General features: G+C 41.4%; 1 long non-coding RNA gene across 1 annotated transcript; it reads right to left on the bottom strand.

The window, feature by feature from the left end:
- Positions 1 to 5023: 5023 nt before the first annotated feature.
- LOC138918990 (uncharacterized) lies at positions 5024 to 9175 on the bottom strand. The gene is made up of 2 exons (XR_011428826.1): positions 8991 to 9175; positions 5024 to 5667 (listed from the first exon to the last, which is right to left on the bottom strand). It is a non-coding gene; the product is annotated as an uncharacterized lncRNA (long non-coding RNA).
- Positions 9176 to 9547: the final 372 nt, after the last annotated feature.

Below are 9547 nucleotides of genomic sequence, written 5' to 3'. Positions count from 1 at the left end.
ATGCCACACACAGCCCTTCCATTGTGGCCAAGAAAACGTGCTTTCTATTCCCCACACAATTTGTTCCTCCAGTCCTGAGCACTGGGACGGGATGAGTAGAACTGACTGGTATGCAGAGAACAGCGTGGCATGGGATAAATGATGCATGAAGCAATATTGAGAATTAAAAACTCAATGTGCTTACAACATACTGTGTTTGAAGCAAAGGATCTTTATGTAGAATTTGCCCCCCTCTTAATAGGGAATTCACTAAAGCTGGGAATTAATCTGGAAACTTTTGTTCTCCTGGCTTTGGAAGGGAAATTTGTGACAATTTCTTCTATCTAAATAGAATGAATGGTTCAGGGCAAGAAATGATTAACAGGTGTGTCAGGGTTACTCTGGGGAATGGTCCATTGGGTTATTATTGTTTGCTGAGTTTTTCCTCTGAATTGAAGTTAACAAGGTCATAAGGGTAACCGTATTGGGGAACGTCAGTACAATGACCCTGTTACAACTTGTCCAACTGGAAGCTAGGAAACCACACCCTCTTTAGAAGGTTTATGTGGTAGAAAATGGGAGGTGGTTAGTGATTTAAACCTTACTGATTATCACGAATGGCAGGAAGAGGAAAAAAGTGAAGGAAAACCCTTGATTATAAGAATATTGTTAAAGAAAATCAAAGGAAGTTTTGTAAATGTTCAAATACATAATGTAATTCAAAGTGAGACTGATCAACTTTCCGAATCTGCTTTGATGAGTAGATAAGAATACTTACAATTCGTGTATTAAGTATTTGAATGCAAATTACTCATTATAATCTGAGGGTGTTTTTTAAATAAATTTTCTTTAATATTTAAATCATCACCATGGAACTTAAAAAAATAAAATAGCTCTCATCATTGTTTTCACGTTTACATAGACTATAGTACTTATGCAAATTATTAAAAATTCCAAATAAATGGAGCCTAAATCAATGAAGTTTTAATATGCCTACAAGTAAGTTCATTAGTCTAAGTGTCCAGGTTAAGATTTAATACTTTTCAGACTTCACCACTAAAGAAACATCCCTATTACACTGGGATCTTCCCATAACAAAGCTCAAAGGAGGAGACTTTGCCCTGTACTCCACAAAATGGAAAATGGTTGTTTGCCTCAATACAGAAATGCACCCCCCACCCCTACCCCTACAAGCATCCAGACAAATCCTCAAGTAATTGACTCTTCAGGAAGATGCTGCATTTCGTCCAAGGCCTCCCTCTTTCCTGGCACGTGGCAGAGGTGCACCAAGAGCCCTTTGTGACCCAGGACAAGAAGCAGGGTGCACTGGATCTATATTTGGGGAAGACTTCACAGATCGTGTCATCCAATTTGAGTGGAGAACAGTGATTGCGCTTTGCATAAGCAAAAACTTAATAAACGTTTATTAAATTGAATTTGTTGACTATGAAACGAGAAGTGTTTATAAGTGAAAAGGTCTATCTAAATATAATGTATTAATAATATAAAGGTCAATGTTAGCCAATCAGTCTCTTGGCATATAATTCTTTTAAGCCCAAGACTCAAAAAAACCTGCAAGATGTGCTTGTACCACCTCCCCTCTCGGGTGGGCTTCAGTTCCTCCTCTCTGTTTATTCTAACCTCAGCTGTTGAACACCGTTCCCTTGCTTGGGATCAGAGTAACTCTAACTCCTTTCAATTTTTCGTTAACATTACACCCACTTCTCAAAGAGCAAGGCCATGAGGTCTATCCTTTCTGATTGTTGCTTCTTGCTCCAAGCATAAGTCACACATCCTTTTCCTCGGCTTTGGCATTTTGGGTACGTCTTGGTCCATTCCAGGGATTGTCTTCTGGACACATTAGATACAGAACCATGTCATGCTCTCTTCCCTCTCCTGGGTTAAATGCACGTCAGACAGACCTCAGATCTTTTACCTCTGCCATGTCCCCAGCCTTCAGAGATGGAGCCCCAGAGAACCTCCCCCTGCAGGGCCCAGCCTGCCTGAGCCTGTGAGTCAGTTCTCCCTACGCCCGGAAGAGAATCAGCAGCCTCAGCCCCAAGAGTCTGAAATCAGGCTTGCTGCCCATACAGTGCTAGCAATGAAGAATTGGGGCCTGTGAGGCTTTGGACTAACTGCATCTCCAATCTGTGGTGTCTTCAGCCATGCAACTGGAAGGCAGCAGGGTGCAGTGGAAAGAGCAGGGGCTAAGGAGCCAGGCAGACCTGGAAGGTTAACGTTAGTCTCCCCATTCTGACAGTCAGCTGTGTGACCTTGAGCAAACCACTGAACCTCTCTGAACCATCTCTTTCTCTTCCATAGAGGGGAGGTTGTCTCTAAGGCCCATCCCCTACAGGGGCTCTTGCTGGTAACTATAGTTAGTTCTTCTATTACACTATTTTCCAAGTCAACACAAGTAGGGGCTTCCCTCTTAATTTTATATGTCAAATTGTCTTTGCCTAATAGGGATGATGGAAGCTTTACCTAATATAAAATCAGTCATCTGCGTTCTTTTGTAATTTCTGTTCAAAAATTCTTGTTTCTTCCTATGAAACCATACTTTTAAAGCTACTGGAGGGCAGGAATGCCTAATCATCATTATAATAATAATTGCTAATATTTAGTGAGGGCTAATTATGTGGTAGGTGCTGACCTAGCCTCTTGATGGGGATTGTTCATCCTTGCAAAAATCTTATGAAGTAGGTACTATTATTATTGCCATTGTATACACGAAGAAACTGAGGCATTAAGATGTTAGGCAATGTGCTCAGGGCTACATAGCTAGTAAGCAGAGAGGGATATAGCAGAGATTGGGAGAGAAGATTCTTGGTTAAACCAATAGGTTATTCCTTTTCCTACTTAAAGCAATGGTCATGTCTAATTCACTTCAGATAATAATGAACGTATTTATTGCCTGGAGTCACATTCATTTATTTGTTGAATATCTTCTGAGTGCAAAGCAATGACTAGGAGATTCGCACTATGGACCATTATAAAAGAAGGAAGATTTGGTCCCTGCCCTCAAGAAAATCAGAAGCTAGTAGGGAAGCAGACTGAGAAATAGTGAACTCCAATACAAGTAAAACACAGTGAGGGCTTTAATAGTGTTACAAGCTGAGTGTTGCTGGGCCAGAGTGGGGAACAACATATTTCAGGGTACCCAGAAATCTTGATTAAAAAGTTTATCTTTGGGTTAAGCCTTGTTGGACAAGGAGGATTTTGAGAGGCAGAGAAGTTAGAGAAAGGCATTCCAGGCAAATGAACCACATGGGCAAATACTCACACTGAGTCATTGCTGACTCACTAACTGCAGTACAGGGCTTGTTCCTGGAATAGCAAGGAGTTGGGGGTTTCTAAGCCTTAGGGTATCTGAGAGGAAGTCCTAATTTGGTAGATAATAGTAGAAAAGCAGAATCATAAATTCTTGGGGTTGAAGGGTCCCCTAAGGTCATCTGATCCAATAATCCATCTAATGCTTAAATCTCTTCTAAAACCTTCCTGCCAAGTGGTCCCAAAATCTAGGCTCACATACTCCTAGCATCTGATCCCATCACTTTCTGGAATTTATATTACTCATTTACGTATTTGTTCATTCGCTTGTTGTCTGTCAGATCAGAAATCAAGTTCCATGATGATAGGGACTGTCTTGCTTATCACATATCCTCAGTGCCTGGCACAGAGCAGGCATACAACAAATATCTGTTGAAATGAATGCATTCCATCTCAGGACAACACTGACATTTATAAAGTTCTTAGGTGATTTCCACAAGATAGTTTTTTATATATATGAAGCCAACCATAATCTCTCTGTTGTATTTTCTCCAAGTTAAATATCTCCAGTTAGTCAACATTCTTCATGAGATATAACTTTAGGGCCCTTCATTACCCTGATGACTCTCTCAAATAAACTCCATATTGTCTCTTTTTTTTTTAGGAAGATTAGCCCTGAGCTAACATCCGCTGCCAATCCCCTCTTTTTGCTGAGGAAGATTGGCCCTGAGCTAACATCCGTGCCCATCTTCCTCTACTTTATATGTGGGACGCCTGCCACAGCATGGCTTGACAAGTGGTGTGTAGGTCCACACCCGGGATCCGAACCTGCAAACCCCAGACCGCCAAAGTGGAATGCAGGAACTTAACCTCTGCGCCACTTGGCCAGCCCCTTGTCTCTATTTCTTTTCATGTGTTGTTGCAAGAACAGAAGGCAGTGATCCAACTTTGTGACACCCTCCAACTAGAGAGGTCTGATCACCTTTCTCATTCTAGGTCTGAAACTGTGACCCAAGACAGCACCAACTTTGTTGAGGTCCACTGCACACTGTTGCCTTATGTTTCTCTAATCGTCAGCTAACCACCCTCCTTCCCACTCTCTCTACCCGCGGCTAAGTTTTACTGCTTGCTCGCATCTCTCTTGTCCTGACTTGTGCAGGAAGATGTTGAGAATCCAGCCCACGGCCTTACATCTAGGAGGCTATTACAATAATCCAGGACAAACGACACAAGGTACTAAACTAGTGCAGTGTGGCCGGAAAGGAAGAGACAGAAAGAGAAACATATTGGAGGCATTACCAACAGAACTTGCAATTCACTGATGTAGTGACTGCCAGCACGCTCTCTCAGTGGCTGCCTCACCCTCCAGACCACTTATGAATTAGGAGTGAATTCCCAGTTTCTCCCTACTTCACTGTCTCCAAAGCAAGCATACAACTCTTCTTAAGCTTTTACATATTTTTTTTCTAGTTACTATATAGAACCATATTGGGAAAAGTCAAAGATAGCAGGATTTCTAGTCTGGATGACTGAGAGAATGGTGGGTCCGTTATCAGAATTAGGAAATTCAGGGGCAGACTTTAAGGTGATAATGAAGTATTTGGTTTGGGACATGTTGAATGTGAACGCCTAAGGATATTTAGAAGCAGTTGGACATTTGGCTTTGGAGCACAAAGCTGAAATGTAGATTTGTGAATCATCCTCAGAGATGCTAGAAGCTTTCCCTAGAGAATGAGAATGTTCAAGTTCACCTAAAGTAAAAAAGAGACATGGCTAAGAACAAAACCTTTAACAAGGGCCACATATGATGGGTATTTGGAGGAAGAATCTCCCAGAAGGAGAAAGAAGAGTGCTCAGACGGTATGAGGAGGGGCCAGCCAGGTGGCGCAGTGGTTAAGTTTGCACGTTCTGCTTCTCTGGAGCCTGGGGTTCACCGGTTCGGATCCCGGGTATGGACATGGCACCGCTTGGCACACCATGCTGTGGTAGGCGTCCCACGTATTAAAAAAAAGTAGAGGAAGATGGGCATGGATGTTAGCTCAGGGCCAGTCTGCCTCAGCAAAAAGAGAGGATGGGCAGCAGTTAGCTCAGGGCTAATCTTCCTCAAAAAAAAGAAAAAAAGAGGGTATGAGGAAAACCTAATGAGCATAATGTTGGGTCAGCCAAAGCTGGACATTATTGCACAAAGAAGAAGATAAAATCAGTCACATCAAATGCAGCAGAAAGCTCCTGGAGGACAAAAATTCTTAAGATGTTACTGAGTCTATCAATAAAGAGGTAGTTTGGTGACCTTGGAGAAAATAATTCCAATGAAGTTGGAGCCAAGTTGCAAGTAGTTAAATATTAAGGAGTAATTTGTAGCAATGAAGTCAAAGCAGAAAATGTAGACTGCTATTTTGAGAAGCTGTCATACACTACCTGTAAAGTAAAAAGAAACAAGCCCATATGAGTCCATATGAGAGTCATATGATCCACATATTCTAAAATATAATATGAAGTTAATTACCATTTCACTGTAATTTTGAACTGACTCTTGAATTAGGCACTTCATAAGCCTTATGACTGTACCGGGTGTTCAACAGATCTCAGTATATCAATGAGAAAAATGGAAATAGATTTTTATGGCTAGATTTCATTGAATCCAAATAGGGCTCCACGTATTTTCTTGGTTTTTTTTTTTTTCGTGATTCCCTTGTAGGTGTCCATTATTAGATGCCCAGTAATTTTTTTTTGAGATCAGGTCTCACCAAATTCTTCCTGGGCTGGATGCCAGGTCAAGCTGTTTAGAGTTTAACCCAACATACATTCTGTAGGAGTCACCACTAGGTGTGGTAAATTTCTGGATCTCTTCCACATCGTCATCTAATCCCTTGGGGTGTGAATCTCTGGGAAGCCCCTTTCACCTCTGGCCCTGGCCTCCGCTGCACACAGATTTATAGGAAGTCAACCCTGGAAGTGATTTTATGATTCTTCCAGCTCATTTCCCTCAGTTTTATAGGTGACTGAGGCCCATAGTGGGAAAATGATTTGTTCAAGGAAACATTGTGACGGAGTGATTGCAGAGCTGAGACTGAATCCTGCATTCATTGTTACCTAACTGTATGACATTAAGCTAGGCTCTTCATCTCCTGAGCCTCAGTTTTCCCATCTAAAAATGGGGCTAATGGTCATCACATCTGTCTCATATAGTTGCTGTGTGTGTTGAATGAATAACAGGTGATGCATCTAGTCCATGCCTGGGATACGGTAGAAACTCAAAAAATGTGGACTCCCTCCCCTCTGCACAAGTTTCCATAGCTAATGTGACAGAAATAAAATTCAAAGCAAACCCAAGTCTTCTGACTTCCAGGCCAGAGCCCTTTTCATACACAGGGTCTTCAAATGAGGTACCCCTAGAGGTATGTAAAGACTTTCCAACTGGTACAGGGGCATGGGCAGTTTTAAGGGAACTGACTTCCAGATCCTCAAGTTCCACATGAACTCTTTCCTATAGTTGATCTGGATACGCACTTGCAGTTGAGAGTTTAATTTTTCTCCTCACATATCACAGTGATTCTTCTACTTTGTCAAAGAACGACATTTCAAATCTCACAGTTGTGCATCACCCTTAAGTGTTAAACTTCCAAAGCAACAAACAGAGGGACATTGTGACAATTCCTTTAATCAAGATCCTATAAACTGCCTCTCAATCAATCTCATTATGAATGTAGTTCCAACAAAATTTTCCTTTTTAGGTTTAATAAGCTTATTAAAATTCATAATAATGTACACTTTTGCTCAATTGTGCACTCCTAATAATTGTTTTAGTGCTCAATGCAAAAGAAACTTTTTAACACTAAGAGCTTTAGTCACAGGAAATATTTTAAACTTTCAGTTTACACATGTATATACTATTGTTGAAGAATGCTAGGATGATCAATAAAAGACTTCCAAACATAGAAATACGTTACATCAGGTTAAAATCTGTGGAGGAAGTGGGATGAAAATACAAACCCAAGGAGGAAAAATAAGCCAGATAAAATTTTCAACTGTGACAGAAGAGCTTGTTACAAACTTTTAAAATTGATGGCATAGGTATCAAGATTTGGCATTTAGATATCATTGTAAAGTTTAAGAGCGATAAAACAGATTTACTTATAACTTGCCAGAATTGTATCCTTTTCAACTTTTTAAACTTATTATGAAAAAATTTAAATGTCAACTTAAACATGTATTAGAGGGGCTGGCCCTGTGGCCAAGTGGTTAAAGTTCATACGCTCCACTTTGGTGGCCCAGGGTTCACCGGTTTGGATCCTGGGAGTGGACCTACACACTGCTCATCAAGCCATGCTATGGCAGCATCCCACACAGGAGGACTAGCGCAACTTACCACTAGGACATACAACTATGTATTGCGGCTTTGGGGAGAAAAAAATAGAGGAAGATTGGCAACAGATGTTAGCACAGGGCCAATCTTCCTTATCAAAAAGCAGCAAGAAAGAAAGGAGAGAAAGAGAGAGAGAGAGAGAAATTCTTTAAAAACAAAAGTATTAGAAAGAACATAATTCTTCAAAATTCTTTTAAGGAGTCCTGCCTACCCTGCCTTGGAGAGGTTCACAGCCACCTCAGAGTCTTACCCCTATTATAGTCCTTGGCTGAGAGAGATCTTTCCTTTTTTGGTTTTCAAAAAGGAGACACACACACACACACACCTGCAATATATCCCCAGGGCTTTAGGTTCTCTTCCTCTGAGCTGACATCCCCTCCTTTGCCCTTTAGGGATATGTTTTTGGCTCCAAGCCCTGCAATGTACGCTTTACCCTTTTCATCCTCACTGCCCGTCTCCGCCCCTCCCTGACTTGCCAATTTTCTTCTGAACTTTTCATTTTCCTGCAACATTGCTGAATTGCTCCAGGCATTAGCAAGCAGTTGGCTTCTTCCTTCATCTTTTGCTCCAATATTAATTCTCAAACTTTAGCATGCATCAGAATCATCCGGAGGATTTGTTACAGCACAGATTACTGGATCCCACTTCCAGAGTTTCTGATCCAGTGTGTCTGGAGTAGGGCCTGAAAATTTGCACTTTTAACAAATTCTCAGGTGTTGATGATGATGCTGGTCTGGAGACCTCACTTTGAGAACCACTGCTCTAAGCTAATGTCTGGTCTGTTCACCAAAGGTCATGTGCTCATGAGGTCATGTGGCCTAAATGGCAGGTACCATCATGTCTGAAGCTAAGAGTGGCACCAAAAGAGATATACCAGGCAGAAGCATAAGAGCCTTCTCAAAAAGACTTCTCATGTAATCTAAGAGTTCTTCAGGATTGTGTTGACTCAGAGCAGAATTCAGAGCAAAAGAGCCACAAACGGGGAAACATTGACAAAGTTTCCCAGAATCCTCCCCAAAAACTAGAAGAATTCACATTCATGGCTGATCTTCTATATGCCAGGCATTCTGCAAGGCAGGTTCTCACACTATCAACATCCTGCACCAGAGTGGCACATTCGTAACAACTGATGAACCTACACTGACACATCATAGTCACCCAAAGTCCATAGTTTACATTACAGTTCACTCTTGATGTTGTACATTCTGTGGGTTTGGATATTATACTATTTTTTACCAAAATATGTTATGTTCAAATTGTGCTTAAAATGCCCTCTTGAAATCTTTTTCAGGAAATCTTTAGCAACCAATTCATTGTAAATCCTCAATACTTCACTGCTCAATAAAGAAGTTCCATTACACAAAAGTGCTGGTACCTGTTAGGATTCATAAAGCTTGCTAGAAGAAATTCCGGTTGTGGGGCCGACTCCACGGCTGAGTGGTTAAGTTCGTGCGCTCCGCTGTGGCGGCGCAGGGGTCAGATCCTGGGCACGGACATGGCACCGCTCATCAGGTCACATTGGAGCAGCGTCCCACATCCCACAACTAGAGGGACCTGCAACTAAGATATACAACTATGTATGGGGGGGTTTGGAGAGATAAAGCAGAAAAAAAAAAAAGAAATTCTGGTTGTTAAAAGAAATGCTTGAGTGGATGAGACCCTAAGAAAAGATGCTTCCAAGTATTCTGATGATACAGGACTCTGGGGTATGTTTGTTTATTTGCTTTGCTGGGTGTCTCTCTGACCTCTTTAGGTCAGTGGAAAAAGAACAAAGGCCTCTTCTCTTACTGATTACACCACCAGGAAGCCCCAGGTAGCTGAAATGAGAATGCTTCAAGATACAGAACAGATACATTCCCAGAGAGAAAATAGGACAAACAACTAATTAAAAGCTCAACACTGGAAGAAAGACCAACAGAACAGCCTTGGAAC

The sequence above is a fragment of the Equus caballus genome, chromosome 19 (assembly GCF_041296265.1).
Source record: "Equus caballus isolate H_3958 breed thoroughbred chromosome 19, TB-T2T, whole genome shotgun sequence".
In the NCBI taxonomy this organism is placed as follows: Eukaryota; Metazoa; Chordata; class Mammalia; order Perissodactyla; family Equidae; genus Equus; species Equus caballus.
The sequence above is the reverse complement of the archived record's forward strand: the minus strand, read 5'-3'. Positions and strand labels throughout refer to the sequence as shown.